Source organism: Mesoplodon mirus (genome assembly GCF_964341445.2).
Source record: "Mesoplodon mirus genome assembly, chromosome: 4".
Lineage (NCBI taxonomy): Eukaryota > Metazoa > Chordata > Mammalia > Artiodactyla > Ziphiidae > Mesoplodon > Mesoplodon mirus.
Genome location: NC_138979.1, coordinates 153,417,573 through 153,435,378, shown reverse-complemented (window position 1 = coordinate 153,435,378; position 17,806 = coordinate 153,417,573). Strand labels below are relative to the sequence as shown.

The 17,806-nt window shown below is 40.6% G+C and overlaps 1 protein-coding gene and 1 pseudogene across 4 annotated transcripts in view; one reads left to right on the top strand and one right to left on the bottom strand.

The window, feature by feature from the left end:
- GPHN (gephyrin) overlaps nt 1-17,806 on the bottom strand; it is a 631,539-nt gene that overhangs the window by 493,263 nt on the left and 120,470 nt on the right. The window lies entirely within an intron of this gene.
- On the top strand, nt 1,618-2,512 carry LOC309802158 (secretory carrier-associated membrane protein 4-like; annotated as a pseudogene). The gene has a single exon. The product of its transcript is annotated as a secretory carrier-associated membrane protein 4-like (transcript).

Below are 17,806 nucleotides of genomic sequence, written 5' to 3'. Positions count from 1 at the left end.
AGCTATGTGTAAAAAATGAAATTACAACATTCTTTAACACCATACACAAAAATAAGCTCAAAATGGATTAAAGACCTGAATGTAAGACCAGATACTATAAAACTCTTAGAGGAAAACATAGGCAGAAAATTCTCTGACATAAATTCTCTGACATAAACTGCAGCAATATCTTTTCCAAGCCATATCCTAGAGTAATGGAAATAAAAACAAAAATAAACAAATGGGACCTAATTAAACTTAAAAGCTTTTGCACAGCAAAGGAAACCATAAACAAAATGTAAAGACAACCCACAGAATGGGAGAAAATATTTGCAAATGATGAGACCCACAAGGGATTAATCTCCAAAATTTACACAGTTCATGCAGCTCAATATCAAAAAATCAAATAACCCAATCAAGAAATGGGCAGAAGACCTAAATAGACATTTCCCCAAAGAAGACATACAAATGGTCAAGAGGCACATGAAAAGCTGCTCAACATCGCTAATTATTAGAGAAATGCAAATCAAAACTACAATGAGATATCACCTCACACCAGTCACAATGGCCATCATCAAAAAGTCTACAAACAATAAATGCTGGAGAGGGTGCAGAGAAAAGGGAACCCTCCTACACTGTTGGTGGGAATGTAAATTGGTACAGTCACCATGGAGAACAGTATGGAGGTTCCTTAAGAAACCAAAAATAGAGCTACCATATGATCTAGCAATCCCACTCCTGGGCATATATCCAGAAAAAAACATGGTTTGAAAGGATACATGCACCTCAATGTTCACTGCAGCGCTGTTTACAATAGCCAAGACACGGATGCAACCTAAATGTACATCGACGGATGGATGGATAAGGAAGATGTGTTATATATATACAATGGAATATTACTCAGCTATTAAAAAGAATGAAATAATGCCAACCTCAACAACATGGATGGATCTGGAGATTACCATACTAAGTGAGGTAAGTCAGACAAATATCATATATCGTTTACATGCAGAATCTAAAAAAAAAAAAAAAAAAGATACAAATGAACTTACTTACAAAACAGAAACAGATTTATAGACTTAGAGGACAAACTTATGGTTACCAGGGGAGAAGGGTGGAGGAGAGGGACAGATTGGGAGCTTGGGATTGACATGTACACACTGCTATATTCAGAACAGATAACCAACAAGGACCTACTGCATAGCACAGGGAATGCTGCTCAATATTCTGTAATAACCTAAAGGGGGAAAGAATTTGAAGAACAGATACATGTAAATGTATAACTGAAGAGCTTTGCTGTACACCTGAAACTAACACAACATTGTTAATCAACTATGCTCCAATATAAAATAAAAATTTTAAAACAACCCATTAAAGTGTACACTTTAAATGGATGAACTGTATGGTATATGATTTAGATCTCAATAAAGAATAAAGTTGTCTAGACATTAAAAAGATCCTTAGGAAAGGAGGATAATGCTTCTGTTCAGGCTCCCTACCTACTCCCCACTCCCTCCAAAAGAAAAAGTTAAAGTAAATTCACAAAGAATTAGAAGTGCAACAACTTCAGCAAGTCTTAATCTCTTCAGTGATAGCCAGATCAAATCTAAAACACTGGGCAGAGGCGGGGAAGGCGGGCCGGTTGCTAAGACTTGGTGAAGCGCAGCGCTTCCGCCTGTCTCATCAGGTGGCTGCAGGCTTCCGCCCCTGCCCTGTCTTCACAGCAGGAATGTCAGGAAAGGAGAACAACTTCCCCCTGCTGCCCAGGTTCATCCCCCTGAAGCCCTGCTTCTACCAGAACTTCTCTGACGAGATCCCTATCGAGCACCAGGTCCTGGTGAAGAGGATCTACCGCCTGTGGCTGTATCTGACAGCTCCTTCAATTTCATGGCGTTTTTCTTCATCTTCGGAGCCCAGTTCACCCTGACCGTCATCCAGGCTGTCGGCCTCTTGGGATGGGGCGCGTGTGGTTGGCTGGCCGTGACTGGGTTCTTCCAGACCAGTGTCGGGGCTGCCATGGTCATGCTGCTTCCGGCCATCATGTTCTCCATGTCGGCCGCCATGATGGCCATCACGATCATGAAGGTGCACAGCATCTACCGCGGGGCTGGCGGGAGCTTCCAGAAGGCGGAGACGGAGTGGAACACAGGCGCCTGGCGGAATCCGCAGTCCCGAGAGGCCCAGTACAACAACTTCTCGGGGAACAGCCTGCCTGAGTACCCCACCGTGCCCAGCTACCCGGCCCCCGCCAGCGGCAGCCAGTGGCCTTAGGGGGAGCCCGGCGGCCCCGCTGCCCGCCCTCCACCGGCCCACCTGCCCCTCGCCATCCACTCCCGCCACCCTGGGTTTGGTGAGGCCCCTCCGCCAGCCAGGACAGCAGACCCAGGGGCTCTCGGGGACCCGCCCCCGCATTCACCTCACTCCCGAGAGCAGGGCTCCCTGCGAGCTCTGCCCAGAAGCTGTCCGGCCGCCGCTGTCCAGCAGAAGGACACCTGCTGTGGTCCTGAATGTGTTTAGTCACTGTGACGTCCACTGTGCTGCAGCCACACCCTCTCCCCTCGGGGTCTTGGGGGGCTGACCCGGGCCTTGCAGGTCAGAGGTGGGCCGGCTGCCCCCTTTCCAGAGCTGCTGACGCGGAGAAGGGCCCCGGCCCTGCGTCCACCCTTCCCGGCCTCCATCCGTGTGGTCGCCCTTGGCCCAGCTTCCAGTAAGAGGGAAAGAGGGAGGCCTTCCCAGCACCAGGTTCCGGTCCGTGGTGGGAGACGGAGGGGCTCGACAGTAGCCGGATCCTCCATGTGTTTGCCCTCTTGTGGACTTGCTGCCTCAGTGCCACGATCTGAGCTTCACCCCATCTGGCTGACTGGCTGGCTGTCCATCTGTCCATTGGCAGCTTGCCTCCAGTCCCCCAGCCCGTGGCCACGCTCATTCCGAGACGCTCTCATCCCCCGCGGAGGGGTCTTAGAGCTGGGACCCTCAGGCAGGACCTCATCAGATCTGAAACCTGGGACAAACTCGCTCTGCGGGGAAGGGGAGCCGCCGGTCTGTCCCCGACGGAAGCAGACGGGAAACCAGACGCATCTCCGCAAAGCGCGTGCCCCAGGCCAAGCGCTGGGCCCGAGGCTCGTGGGTTGCCATCCACGCAGCCCTCCCGGGGCCGCGGGACCAGGAGTTGGAGTCCCTGAGGGGACAGAGAAGAGTGACAAGTCTGTGCCTTATTAGGAATCTGAACCTGCCCCTTCGCTCTGCTCTCCGGTCCTTCCAGCCCCTTCCTAGGCAAGCAGCCTGCACCTGTGTGAGTGCATGGGCCCCGGTCCAGGCTCCCGGGCGCCCCGGACGCTGCCCCTCGGCTCCTAGCCGCCCAGCCCTCGGGGCATGACGCCCTTCCTGTCGCACCAGCTGGGCCGCCCCCCACGCCCCCGCCTGCTTGCTTGGCTACTCATGCTGACCGCCCCGCGGTGCCCGAAGGCGGCCGCGAGAAAGCGCCCGGGTCTGGGACCCTAATGGGACCCTGAGATGGGAAACATGGGTCCCGTCGCGTCCCCAAGGCCACCTCTCGTGACGGAGGCATGTGCCGTGCTCCCCGTGGGGCCGAGTCTCACGTGAGTGGGGCGCCACCAGTGACGGGCGATGAGCAGGCGTCAGCCAGCCCGGGATCGCCCACAGCACCCACCCCCACCCCGCTCCTCGCTGTGTGTTGTGGTTTTTGTTACGTGAGAATATCCTGGAAATAAAGATATCCTTTCTGCATCAAAAAAAAAAAATCTAAAACACTGTCTTCAGTTTTTCCATTACACTTTAAGGGAGGCACTGACAAACTACAGCTTGTTCTGAACGGCTTTCTCAAATCTAATTATCCTGACTAAATCACTGGTCTAAATAAATCCATGAAATAACTAAATTTAAAAGTTATAAATAACATATATAACAAATTATCTAATTCTACCCTTTTGAGAATGTAATATACTTTATTAGGACACACAACTGACCTTTGGATTACATCTTTTTAGCAATATCTGACACCTTCCCAAACCACTGTCCTTTATAAAGGTATTCTGGAAACAGAAAGAGTAACCTGAAGTCCATTTTATTAAAAACTGTCCCCCAAATTATGGCAAGGACCATGCCTACTTTATTTACCATTATTTTCCAGGTCCTACCATATTAAATGACACATAGTATATACTCAATAAATATTCACTAGTTGTGTTTTAAGCACTTCTAAATTCTTGACTTAATGATAGAGGAGAAAAGAATGTTTTAAACTAAGTATTAAAAAGTACCCTATTTACATTTCATCTTTTTCTGCTAAAAAATGTCAAGACTTAATATCACTTTGCTTCCAATTTAAGTGAACTATAAAAGTTTGCACTCAATGCCAGGTGGCTAAGTGAAACTCTGACCAGTATATAAATGTCACTTCACCTCACAAAGTGCAACTCAAATATTTTTCCAGTCTGACTATGCTCTTAGTTATTTATAAAAGAGAGAAAGATAAGATACAACTTTACAGACCAAAAAGAAAAATACTATCTTAACTTACTTTTTAAATTACTGTCTTTTAAGAAACAAGTTAAAGTAAGACTGAATTACTCAAATTATTTTTTCTCCTCTACAAAATTATGCTATGAGAGTTATTTTCAAAGTGAACTGTTCAGAAACAGATTCAATTTTGAAAATGCTTTCAGGGATCTTCTTCGATTTCATCAGGAAAAAATAGAATCCTTTGTTGGCAATATCTTCTCAGTATTCTAAACAGCAAGTACCTATAAATCAAAACCATGGGGATTAGTGAGGTCATCATATCCTTTTGCTCATGGAGTTAGGTCTCTCATTTATCTCATACACACTTAGAAAGATACTGAGGCTGCAGAAGGAACGAATGCTGATCAAAGTTTAAATACAGCTATTAGGTCACCAGAGAGTAGACTTTTGTATTGAACACCAATAAAGGGCTGAATGTTAGAACTGCCTGAAGAATGGGGAAAACGCAGGTTTTGCCAATGTATATTCACTATACATTCAGTCTGTTACTCTCTTACTCTTTCCATTACCCATTCTTTCATTTAGTCACTAAATCACATATTCATTCCTTCACTCAACTATTTAAGGAATATGTTTGGTTGGATCTATTGTGGTAGGTGGTAGCGATGTAAGATTAAACATGAACAGTCTCTGCCCTTAAGGAAGTTATAATCTATTGAGATATACAGACAGTACATACACAAACAATGATAATATAGTGTAAAAAGCTATGATAGAAGTTTAGGCAACATATAGGAGGAGCACACGGGAGATCACAGAGGACTCCAGGAAGGAAAAAATGCAAGCTCAATCAGCTCAACCAGCCTTCCTCCCTAAATGGATTACCCTAAATTTAAAATTTAGGCTTCCTTCTTAACGTTCATTTAATTTCTCTCGGAGAGTAAAAAAAGATTAGGGTAGTTAACATTTACCACAGTGACCAGATAGGAGTGGAAAGAAGGGGCAGCAAGGGCTAGTCTCCTTTAAACTGCTGCCCAATTATCTAGTATTGTGGACATTTTCCCAGCTGGGTAAAGGTAATTTAATTCTCCTTACTCTCAAAGAATAGTATTTTAAAACTTTAAACTCTTAAAACATCAAGAAAAGAAATAAATGGGTCTCTCCTAGCTTTTCTTTTGTCATTTTCTTCCTAATGTGGGCTGAGTCACAAGCAGGTGTTTCTTAGGAAACTCATTAGGGAAGCATACTTAGGCAGACTTTTGATTAGCAAGCTTCTTCACCTGCCTGTTTGTCTTCCCAACCAACAACCAACCATCTTCCACTGAAAAATCCAAAAGGAGTTCATATATAGGACTCAAGTGTCATTACTTGATTGAGGCTTTTCCTTTGCAGGTGTTAAATCTCACTTTCAATCTCACGTTTAGTCTCTGCAGATACCAACATAAAACATAACCAAAGGAAACAAAAATTCTGTTCCTCCTTCTCCTAATAAAAATTGAGAAAAACATATATATATATAAAAGTTCATGGTGAGAGAACAATTAAGTGATCAAAAGTCATATACCTACAAGCCATATAGAAAAAAATATTTTCAAACATTTTAATGTCAGTTCCTAGGTGGCCAGTGCTAAGATTTTACTCCATCATATTTTTAATAAACTCATCAATACAAACTAAAACCAAATGTGAAGTCATTATGCTGTAGATCTTAAACTTACACAGTGCTGTGTATCAATGATATCTCAATAAAACTGGAAAAAAAATTTTTTTAAATGTGAGAACAAAACCAAGAAAGTCAAAACTAAGGCTAGGAGTAGAAAGAACACAATGCCTGGTTGTCAGGAGGCCCATCACCATGTAGTTTTAGGACCTTAGATAAATCACAACTCAGCTAAGCTTTAGGTTTCACATCTCTAAATTGACAGAACTAAACTAATTGAGTATGATTCTCATGCAGAAAAGGAAATTTCAATGTAGTGGGCAATAGACCATAAGATGATGGAAGGTGCAGATGGAAACTAGCCAACTCCCAGCAAAAAGCAGGATATACAGTCATACAACACAAGGATACAAATTCTGCTAACAACCTGAACTAGTTTGGAGCAATCTTCCCTAGTCAAGCCTCCAGATGAAAATGCAATCCCCAGCTAACACTCAGATTGCAATCTTGGGAGATACTGAGCAAAGGAACCAGTTAAACTGTGCCCAAAATCCTGACTGTGAGATAATAAATATGTGTTGTTCTAAGAAAGTTTGTGGTAATCCGTTACATGGCAATATAAAACTAATATAAGTAGACAATGCAATCATTCATTTTTTCACTCTGACCATCAGTGTCAGATGTATCAATGTGTTCTTGATAAATGAAATACATGGATATCAAAACTTTGTTTTAATCACTAGTTTTAATCTCATAGACTCTCATTGATCTTCAGCCAAACTGAGTTTCTAAAAAGTGTAACATACCCCTGGAGTTTCTATTCATTCTCATCATCAATCATTCTCTCCCTCTCTCTCTGTTATTCCTTCTTTCCTCCCTCCCTTCCTCCTTCCCTGCTTTTTTTTTTTCCTTAACAAAAGCTTCATTTCAAGGATCACCTCTTTTAAAAATACTTTGTCGGTGCTCCCATTAAACTTTTATATGCCTCTATAATAATATTCCTCAGTTAAGGTATTACAATGGAAAGGGGAATGAGAATCTTTGACTCCTTTTCCCTTTCTGACTGATAGCGGTAAAGTTTCTCTTTTTAAGAAAGAAGAGGGGGACGAGGGGAAGATGGCGGAAGAGTAAGACGCTGAGATCATCTTCCTCCCCACAGATACACCAGAAATACATATACACCTAGAACAACTCTTACAGAACACCTACTGAACGCTGGCAGAAGACCTCAGACCTCCCAAAAGGCAAGAAACTCCCCACGTACCTGGGTAGGGCAAAAGAAAAAAGAATAAACAGAGACGAAAGGATAAGGACGGGACCTGCACCAGTAGGAGGGAGCTGTGAAGGAGGAAAGGTTTCCACACACTAGGAAGGCCCTTCGCGGGCGGAGACTGCGGGTAGCAGAGGGGGAAAGCTTCGGAGCCGCAGAGGAGAGCACAGCAACAGGGGTGCGGAGGGCAAAGCGGAGAGATTCCCGCACAGAGGATCGGGGCCGACCAGTACTCACCAGCCCGAGAGGCTTGTCTGCTCACCCGCTGGGGCAGGCGGGGCTGGGAGCTGAGGCTCGGGCTTCGGTCAGAGCGCAGGGAGAGGACTGGCGGCGTGAACACAGCCTGCAGGGGGTTAGAACACCACGGCTAGCCAGGAGGGAGTCCGGGGGAAAGTCTGGAGCTGCCGAAGAGGCAAGAGACTTTTTCTTCCCTCTTTGTTTCCTGGTGCGCGAGGAGAGGGTATTCAGAGCGCTGCTTAAAGGAGCTCCAGAGACGGGCGCGAGCCGTGGCTAAAAGCGTGGACCCCAGAGACAAGCATGAGACGCTAAGGCTGCTGCCGCCGCCACCAAGAAGCCTGTGTGTGAGCACAGGTCACTATCTACAACCCCTTCCGGGAGCCTGTGCGGCCCGCCACTGCCAGGGTCCCGGGATCCAGGGACAACTTCCCCGGGAAAACGCATGGCGCGCCTCAGGCTGGTGCAAAGTCATGTGGGCCTCTGCCTCTGCAGGCTCGCACCGCACTCCGTACCCCTCCCTCCCCCTGGCCTGAGTGAGTCAGAGTCCCCGAAGCAGCGGCTCCTTTAACCCCTTCCTGTCTGAGCGAAGAACATACGCCCTCCGGCGACCTACACACAGAGGCAGGGCCAAATCCAAAGCTGAGCCCCGGGAGCTGTGCGAACAAAGAAGAGAAAGGGAAATCTCTCCCAGCAGCCTCAGAAGCAGCGGATTAAAGCTCCACAATCAACTTGATGTACCCTGCATCTGTGGAATACATGAATAGACAACCAATCATCCCAAATTGAGGAGGTGGACTTTGAGAGCAAGATTTATGATTTTTTCCCCTTTTCCTCTTTTTGTGAGTGTGTATGTGTATGCTTCTGTGTGAGATTTTGTCTGTATAGCTTTGCTTTCACCATTTGTCCTAGGGTTCTATCCATCCTCTTTTTTTTCCTTAATTATTTTTTATTTTAATAACTTTATTTTATTTTATCTTACTTTATTTTACTTTATCTTCTTTCTATTTTTCCTTGCTTCCTTCCTCCCCCCCTCCTTTCTTTCTTTCTTTCAACGTCTACTAATTCTTTCTTTCTACTTTTTCTCCCTTCTATGCTGAGCCGTGTGGATGAAAGGCTCTTGGTGCTGCAGCCAGGAGTCAGTGCTGTGCCTCTGAGGTGGGAGAGCCAATTTCAGGACACTGGTCCACAAGAGACCTCCCAGCTCCACATAATATCAAACGGCGAAAATCTCCCAGAGATCTCCATCTCAACACCAACACCCAGCTTCACTCAACAACCAGCAAGCTACAGTGCTGGACACCCTATGCCAAACAACTAGCAAGACAGGAACACAAGCCCACCTATTAGCAGAGAGGCTGCCTAAAATCATAATAAGTCCACAGACACCCCAAAACACACCACCAGATGTGGACCTGCCCACCGGAAAGACAAGATCCAGCCTCATCCACCAGAACAAAGGCACTAGTCCCTCCACCAGGAAGCCTACACAACTCACTGAAAGAACCTTATCCACTAGGGACAGACATCAAGAACACCGGGAACTACAAACCTGCAGCCTGCGAAAAGGAGACCGCAAACACAGTAAGATAAAAAAAATGAGAAGACAGAAAAACACACAGCAGGAGAAAGAGCAAAATAAAAACCCAGCAGACCTAACAAATGAAGAGGAAATAGGCAGTCTACCTGAAAAAGACTTCAGAAAAATGATAGTAAAGATGATCCAAAATCTTGGAAATAGAATAGACAAAATGCAAGAAACATTTAACAAGGACCTAGAAGAACTAGAGGTGAAACAAGCAACAATGAACAACACAATAAATGAAATTAAAAATACTCTAGATGGGATCAATAGCAGAATAACTGAGGCAGAAGAACGGATAAGTGACCTGGAAGATAAAATAGTGAAAATAAATACCACAGAGCAGAATAAAGAAAAAAGAATAAAAAGAACTGAGGACAGTCTCAGAGACCTCTGGGACAACATTAAAGGCACCAACATTCGAATTATAGGGGTTCCAGAAGAAGAAGAGAAAAAGAAAGGGACTGAGAAAATATTTGAAGAGATTATAGTTGAAAACTTCCCTAATATGGGAAAGAAAATAGTTAATCAAGTCCGGGAAGGACAGAGAGTCCCATACAGGTTAAATCCAAGGAGAGATACACCAAGACACATATTAATCAAACTGTCAAAAATTAAATACAAAGAAAACATATTAAAAGCAGCAAGGGAAAAACAACAAATAACACACAAGGGAATCCCCATCAGGTTAACAGCTGATCTTTCAGCAGAAACTCTTCAAGGCAGAAGGGAGTGGCAGGACATATTTAAAGTGATGAAGGAGAAAAACCTGCAAACAAGATTACTCTACCCAGCAAGGATCTCATTCAGATTTGATGGAAAATTAAAACCTTTACAGACAAGCAAAAGCTGAGAGAGTTCAGCACCACCAAACCAGCTTTACAACAAATGCTAAAGGAACTTCTCTAGGCAAAAAACACAAAAGAAGGAAAAGACCTACAATAACAAACACAAAACAATTGAGAAAATGGGAAAAGGAACATACATATCGATAATTACCTTAAATATAAATGGATTAAATGCTCCCACCAAAAGACACAGATTGGCTGAATGGATACAAAAACAAGACCCATATATATGCTGTCTACAACAGACCCACTTCAGACCTAGAGACACATACAGATTGAAAGTAAGGGGATGGAAAAAGATATTCCATGCAAATGGAAACCAAAAGCTGGAGTAGCAATTCTCATATCAGACAAAATAGACTTTAAAATAAGACTATTAGAAGAGACAAAGAAGGACACTACATAATAATCAAGGGGTCAATCCAAGAAGAAGATATAATAATTGTAAATATTTATGCACCCAACATAGGAGCACCTCAATACATAAGGCAAATACTAACAGCCATAAAAGGGGAAATCGACAGTAACACATTCATAGTAGGGGACTTTAACACCCCACTTTCACCAATGGACAGATCAACCAAAATGAAAATAAATAAGGAAACACAAGCTTTAAAAATAAATAAGGAAACACAAGCTTTAAATGATACATTAAACAAGATGGACTTAATTGATATTTACAGGACATTCCATCCAAAAACAAGAGAATACATATTTTTCTCAAGTGCTCATGGAACATTCTCCAGGATAGATCATATCTTGGGTCACAAATCAAGCCTTGGTAAATTTAAGAAAATTGAAATTGTTATCAACTAACTTTTCCGAGCACAACACTATGAGACTAGATATCAATTACAGGAAAAGATCTGTAAAAAATACAAACACATGGAGGCTAAACAATACACTACTTAATAACGAAGTGTTCACTGAAGAAATCAAAGAGGAAATAAAAAAATACCTAGCAACAAATGACAATGGAGACACAACGACCCAAAACCTATGGGATGCAGCAAAAGCAGTTCTAAGAGGGAAGTTTATAGCAATACAATCCTACCTTAAGAAACAGGAAACATCTGGAGCAAACAACCTGACCCTCCACCTAAAGCAATTAGAGAAAGAAGAACAAAAAAACCCCCAAAGCTAGCAGAAAGAAAGAAATCATAAAGATCAGATCAGAAATAAATGAAAAAGAAATGAAGGAAACGATAGCAAAGATCAATAAAACTAAAAGCTGGTTCTTTGAGAAGATAAACAAAATAGACAAACCATTATCCAGACTCATCAAGAAAAAAAGGAAGACTCAATCAATAGAATTAGAAACGAAAAAGGAGAAGCAACAACTGACACTTCAGAAATACAAAAGATCATGAGAGATTACTACAAGCAACTCTATGCCAATAAAATGGACAACCTGGAAGAAATGGACAAATTCTTAGAAATGCACAACCTGCCAAGACTGAATCAGGAAGAAATAGAAAATATGAACAGACCAATCACAAGCACTGAAATTGAAACTGTGATTAAAAATCTTCCATCAAACAAAAGCCCAGGAACAGATGTCTTCACAGGCGAATTCTATCAAACATTTAGAGAAGAGCTAACACCTATCCTTCTCAAACTCTTCCAAAATATAGCAGAGGCAGGAACACTCCCAAACTCATTCTACGAGGCCACCATCACCCTCATACCAAAACCAGACAAGGATGTCACAAAGAAAAAAAACTACAGGCCAATATCACTGATAAACATAGATGCAAAAATCCTCAACAAAATACTAGCAAACAGAATCCAACAGCACATTAAAAGGATCATACACCATGATCAAGTGGGGTTTATTCCAGGAATGCAAGGATTCTTCAATATATGCAAATCAATCAACGTGATACACCATATTAACAAACTGAAGGAGAAAAGCCGTATCATCATCTCAATAGATGCAGAGAAAGCTTTCAACAAAATTCAACACCCTTTTATGATAAAAACCCTGCAGAAAGTAGGCATAGAGGGAACTTTCCTCAACATAATAAAGGCCATATATGACAAACCCACAGCCAACATCGTCCTCAATGGTGAAGAACTGAAACCATTTCCACTAAGATCAGGAACAAGACAAGGTTGCCCACTCTCACCACTCTTATTCAACATAGTTTTGGAAGTTTTAGCTACAGCAATCAGAAAAGAAAAGGAAATAAAAGGAATCCAAATCGGAAAAGAAGAAGTAAAGCTGTCACTGTTTGCAGATGACATGATATTATACATAGAAAATCCTAAAGATGCTACCAGAAAACTACTAGAGCTAATCAATGAATTTGGAAAAGTAGCAGGATACAAAATTAATGCACAGAAATCTCTGGCATTCCTATACACTAATGATGAAAAATCTGAAAGTGAACTCAAGAAAACACTCCTATTTACGATTGCAACAAAAAGAATACAATATCTAGGAAGAAACCTACCTAAGGAGACAAAAGACCTGTATGCAGAAAATTATAAGACACTGATGAAAGAAATTAAAGATGATACAAATAGATGGAGAGATATACCATGTTCTTGGAAGAATCAACATTGTGAAAATGACTCTACTACCCAAAGCAATCTACAGATTCAATGCAATCCCTATCAAACTACCACTGGCATTTTTCACAGAACTAGAACAAAAAATTTCACAATTCGTATGGATACACAAAAGACCCTGAATAGCCAAAGCAATCTTGAGAACAAAAAACGGAGCTGAAGGAATCAGGCTCCCTGACTTCAGACTATACTACAAAGCTACAGTAATCAAGACAGTATGGTACTGGCACAAAAACAGAAAGATAGATCAATGGAACGGGATAGAAAGCCCAGAGATAAACCCACGCACATATGGTCACCTTTTCTTTCATAAAGGAGGCAGGAATGTACAGTGGAGAGAGGACAGCCTCTTCAATAAATGGTGCTGGGAAAACTGGACAACTACATGTAAAAGTATGAGATTAGATCACTCCCTAACACCATACACAAAAATAAGCTCAAAATGGATTACAGACCTAAATGTAAGGCCAGAAACTATCAAACTCTTAGAAGAAAACATAGGCAGAACACTCTATGACATAAATCACAGCAAGATCCTTTTTGATCCACCTCCTAGAGAAATGGAAATAAAAACAAAAATAAACAAATAGGACCTAATGCAACTTCAAAGCTTTTGCACAGCAAAGGAAACCATAAACAAGACCAAAAGACAACCCTCAGAATGGGAGAAAATATTTGCAAATGAACCAACTGACAAAGGATTAATCTCCAAAATTTATAAGCAGCTCATGCAGCTCAATAACAGAAAAACAAACAACCCAATCCAAAAATGGGCAGAAGACCTAAATAGACATTTCTCCACAGAAGATATACAGACTGTCAACAAACACATGAAAGAATGCTCAACATCATTAATCATTAGAGAAATGCAAATCAAAACTACAATGAGATATCATCTCACACCAGTCAGAATGGCCATCATCAAAAAAATCTAGAAACAATAAATGCTGGAGAGGGTGTGGAAAAAAGGGAACACACTTGCACTGCTGGTGGGAATGTGAATTGGTACAGCCACTATGGAGAACAGTATGGAGGTTCCTTAAAAAACTACAAATAGAACTACCATATGACCCAGCAATCCCACTACTGGGCATATACCCTGAGAAAACCATAATTCAAAAAGAGTCATGTACCACAATGTTCATTGCAGCTCTATTTACAATAGCCTGGAGCTGGAAACAACCTAAGTGTCCATCATCGGATGAATGGATAAAGAAGATGTGGCACATATATACAACAGAATATGACTCAGCCATAAAAAGAAACGAAATTGAGCTATTTGTAATGAGGTGGATAGACCTAGAGTCTGTCATACAGAGTGAAGTAACTCAGAAAGAGAAAGACAAATACCGTATGGTAACACATATATATGGAATTTAAGAAAAAAAATGTCATGAAGAACCTAGGGGTAAGACAGGAATAAAGACACAGACCTACTAGATAATGGACTTGAGGATATGGGGAGGGGGAAGGGTAAGCTGTGACAAAGCGAGAGAGGCATGGACATATATACACTACCAAATGTAAGGTAGATAGCTAGTGGGAAGCAGCTGCACAGCACAGGGAGATCAGCTAGGTGCTTTGTGACCGCCTGAAGGGGTGGGACAGGGAGGGTGGGAGGGAGGGACATGAAAGAGGGAAGAGATATGGGAACATATGTATATGTATAACTGATTCACTTTGTTATAAAGCAGAAGCTAACACACCATTGTAAAGCAATTATACTCCAATAAAGATGTAAAAAATAAATAAATTAATTAAATAAATAAAATAAAAAGAAAGAAGTATGGAAAGACAGAAATAATCTGTTATTATTCCACCTGCTGTCTAGCCAGTTGTAATTAAAGTAATAAGTTCATCTGAGTCATTTCACATTTGTGTGTGTGTACTACATAAACAGTCAATAATATCAGGAAATAGGGAACAACTATTATCAATTAATTGAACTATGCAGTCCTTTAAAATTATTATAGCTATTACTACCAACACCTATCTAATTGAGATGATATGCAAAGGCAAGCAAAATGTTCTGTTTTAAAATAATAACAATTCTTGACAATGTATACATTTGTCCTTAAATTAACAGCTGAGACTGAATACACTAGACATCTCTTAGTTTTATCACTTTTTCTGGGACTATCTTCTCTCTCATTTAATTAGGGTATTCCACCATTCTGACCACAGGCATCTGTCCCATGACTGGTAAGTCAAGATAGCCTATACCCCTGGCCACAGTGATTGGCTGAGGTTTGGACACACAACCAGATTAACAAAATCAGAATTATTCCATGAGATTTTATGTTTTAGAGATGAAGTGAAGAGAGATCATGAAGCTAGAAGGAAGGGAATTAGAGTAAGTTATCAGCCATTTTGCCCGTTTCATGGAGAAAGCCTGACTGCCGTTAAGTGAGAATAAAGCCAAGAAAAACCAAAAGAGATGACGACGGAAAGTGAGAGAAACAAACCCAGTTGCACAAACTCTCTAATTCTCTTCTTTGAGCCTCCCACCCTTGATCTGGTTTCTGAAACTCTTTCTTGATTCCTTGAGAAGTACTCTTTAGTTACATATGCCAATCAAATCACAAACTAGCTTTTTAAGCTAGTTTGACTTAGGTGTCTGCACCCTGAAAATGAAAGAATCAACTAATTAAAACAATACATTATTTATTTCATTAAAAAATTCTAATACTGGATTGGTCATCTATATGCCTCAGGCAGACAACTCAGATATTATCCATCTTCAATCATATGTTCCTTAATTACAAGAACAATGTCAATTAAACCTAATTGCTGAAGGATGTAAGATGAATATCTACTCATGTTTTGATTAAATAAATTTTTAAACAAATGAACCCATAAAAACTGCATCATACATTCTCAGGAATGTACGGAATGATGGAAATGAGAGAAAGTCTTCTAAAAGTAAAGTATAATCCAAAGCCTTTGATTTGCAGTTCTGACATAGAGCACAGTACCATAATACCTTAGCACCAGCCTAGATTAAGCTGTACTGTCCAAATATATACTTTACAGTCTAATAACCATATAATCCAAAAAGGAAGCTGATTAAAAATGATAAAAACTTACAGTTAGAGATGTTACTACAGAGAAGTCAGCTTTGGTATCTGTCTTAGATTTAGCAGAACTATTGGCAGCAGAGCAAAATGAATGATCAATAATGTTTAAAATACTGTCCTTGGAAAAATCATTTCCACATCAAATGAAATTTATCTTAAGAGAAACCAAGGATAACAATATAAAAACTCTTATATTTTGTTTATAATTAAAAGTCTCTTGGGACTTCCCTGGTGGTGCAGTGGTTAATCATCTGCCTGCCAATGCAGGGGACATGGGTTCAAGCCCTGGTCCGGGAAGATCCCACATGCCACAGAACAACTAAGCCCGTACGCTACAACTAATAAGTCCACGCGCCACAACTACTGCAGCCTGCGTGCCTAGAGCCAGTGCTCCACAACAAGAGAAGCCACCGCAATGAGAAGCCCATGCACCACAATGAAGAGTAGCTCTCGCTTGCCACAACTAGAGAACACCCGCATGCAGCAACAAAGACCCAATGCAGCCAAAAATAAAATAATTTTTTTAAAAAAGCTAAAGAGAAATATATTTTTAAATATAGTAAAGGTCTCAAAGATACTCTAAAGTTGAAATTTAATAAGCAAGCCATAACAAACATTAAAATTGAAATTTAATCAATAAGCTGTAAAAAACATTAACTAAAATCATCTACCTGCAGTATGAGAATGTACAGCTCTATGGAAAATAACCACTTCAAAAACCAGTTTATTTTCTGATGACTGGCATTTTTAAGAAATTCAGTTCACCACAGCAACCTGTCTTAACACCAGCAGATAAGTACAGGCTATATTTAGATATGATTGCTTTCCAGACAGCAATCCTGCCTTTCCTTCATATTTAATGTCATGATCCAAGGGACCAAAATATCATTCAATCAGATTGTAGTGTGAAGACAAGTATACATACTCAGGGGAATGAGGCTGTGTTTCAGGACGATGAAAAGAACAGCTTCCACCAAAGGTGGTAAAATTTGTAAAGAAGCACATAAAGGTAAATAAAATGTTCATGTCTAAGAAATTTACAATCAGATACAACTATTTTGTCCAATTTTATCTTTGTTCTTAAACATTAAATGCCATTATCAAACACTAATGATCTATACTATCAAAATACATTTCAACTAGCAGGTTTTTGTTATTATTTAATTAGTATGCTGCATTTCCAATCAGGCACCTTCTAACTAAAAAAGAAAATTTTTTTACCCAAAAGCAATCCTTTACAGATTAGGTATAACAAAGAGCAGTATTAATACAAGACGAGTAATACAATACATAACAAGGAAGATTAATTGATTAAAATGATATTGTTATGAAATTATCCTGGATGTATTTGTACTTTATAATCTTTGTAATGATAGTGAAAATAATTTCTATTTTACTGAGTAACACAGTTTACTTCACAAGGTACCAAAGTATCATAATAATCAGAGAGAGTACCTTTTATTTTTCTTTACTCTCTAGATGAGCTGCCTCAAAATTATTAAAGATAAAAGAAGTGAAGTTCAATTAAAAATACCAAGAACATATCACCTCACACCCATTAGGATGGCTACTATATTAAAAAACAAAAACCTACAGAAAATGAGTGTTGGTGAGGAAGTGGAGAAATTGGAACACTTATGCACTGCTGGCAGGAATATAAAATGGTGCAATCACTATGGAAAACACTATGGAAGTTCTTCAAAAACTTAAAAACAGAATTACCATATGATACAGCAATTCCGCTTCTGGGTATATATCCAAAAGAATTGAAACCAGGGTCTCAAAGAGATATTTGCACACCCATGTTTAGAGCGGCATTATTCACAACAGCCAAAAGGTAGATGCAACTCAGTGCCCATCAATGGATGAATAAGTAAACAAACTGTGATATATATATATATATATATATATATATATATATATATATATATAAAATGGAACATTATTCAGCCTTAATAAGGAAAGAAATTCTGACACATGCTGGAACTCCCTTGAAGCAATTGTGCTAACTGAAATAAACCAATCACAAAAAGACAAATATTTCATGATTCCACTTATGAGATTCCTAGAGTATTCCAAAGCTACTGAAACAGAAAGAAC